This window comes from Cyprinodon variegatus, unplaced genomic scaffold (assembly GCF_000732505.1).
Source record: "Cyprinodon variegatus isolate N-32 unplaced genomic scaffold, C_variegatus-1.0 Scaffold740, whole genome shotgun sequence".
Taxonomy (NCBI): Eukaryota; Metazoa; Chordata; class Actinopteri; order Cyprinodontiformes; family Cyprinodontidae; genus Cyprinodon; species Cyprinodon variegatus.
The window spans coordinates 201,208-202,710 of record NW_015151193.1 but is presented as its reverse complement, the minus strand read 5'-3'; the positions used below and the strand labels follow the sequence as shown (position 1 = coordinate 202,710).

The 1,503-nt window shown below is 35.2% G+C and overlaps 1 protein-coding gene across 1 annotated transcript in view; it reads left to right on the top strand.

The window, feature by feature from the left end:
• The window catches only part of pigu (phosphatidylinositol glycan anchor biosynthesis class U), a 16,878-nt gene that overhangs the window by 13,317 nt on the left and 2,058 nt on the right, over positions 1-1,503 (top strand). The window lies entirely within an intron of this gene.

Here is a 1,503-nt window from a genome sequence, read left to right as displayed (position 1 = left end):
GTATTCACTCGTGTAAAGTCGGGCACCACTCGGGAGAATTTGGGAGAATGCAACGGTTGGAACGGCCATTTTCCTATGCCTTTAAGCTACACTACTTTTAAATTCATGTCAACAACAACCATTCAGTAGAATAATTGTTGTCCTCTTTGTCTAAAATCTCCAACATATTTCATTTTTAAGAGGTTTAATTTGCTCTCCACCGACCTCAGATCTTAAGTAAAAGAATTATAAGAAGCCTCGTTAAATAGTAGAGCTCATTCTGTCTTAAAGTGCATTACTTGCCTTCAAGACTGAAAATGATTGTTTTCTACTTTTGGCTACTAGATTGCCAACGAAATGTAGAATAATAGCAGATATAGGTAATAATATGTTGAGACTCCAAAAGAGATTTGATTTTTATGATACGGGTGCAATACAGTTTGTCCGAGTGGAGTTGCCATATATTGATGACATCAGAAGGGGCGGGGCCCCGAGCCGATCTGGTGGTACGGAGCATGATCCGTACCACCACCTAATATTCAAAACCAGATATACATCCGGGTCACCCTCGATTTTATTTAGTAAAAAAAGACCTAAGCTACATTTTTCTCTCCCCAGAAATAGTAAGCCTACTAAACTATAATGTGTTAAAAGTTAATAATTTATTTCCTGAGAAAATAAATGCATTTATTAAATAATCTGTTCCCGATCTGCACTGGAAATGGGATCCTACGCTACTTCCTGGAGCTAACTTTTTCAGCTTTGGATTTAAAAATAAATCTTTTGATTTTTATGTTTCCCTTTCATGTTAACCTTATGCTTTATAGTGCGTAACCTAAATAACGAAACAACTAAAATGCAGATAAATATGGTTTCATTATATTTAGCCGGGCTGCTCTGAGAAGGTCCTCTGATGACGTCAGAGAAGCAGTTTAACGAAGAAAATGCAAAAAGCATCAAAATAATCTCCGAACAGTAATTAACAATTTTTTAAAGATGTGTGTTAGCAATCTTTAGCAATTTGCAGGATAGAAATAAGTACTTTTAGTACTTATTTCTGCCGACAGCATCCAGGGAGTCAAGTTTCAATCTAGTGGTGTTTCATGGAACACTCAGTAGAAGCATATCTATATTGGCTAGAGCTAGACATGTATTGAATGCTGAATAACTTCATATCCTATATAACTCTCTGATTTTACCATATCTATCATATCAGAAATGAGCCATTAGAATAATCCATAATGTTGGTTATTATGAGCATACAAACCCACTCTTCAAAAAATCCAGAATTCTCCAATTTGACAAGCTTGTAGAATTTAAAATGGCTCAATTTATGTTCAAAGTATCTAAAAAGTTGTTACCTGAGCACATACAGAGCATGTTTTCTGAAAGAGAAGTGGGGTATAATTTAAGGGGTTACTCAAACTTAAAGATGCGCAAGTTGCGAACAACAAGAAAAAGCTCACTGGAAAAACGATCTAGAAATAAGCAAAAATTTCTTAAATAAAGTGTATCTATCCTTAT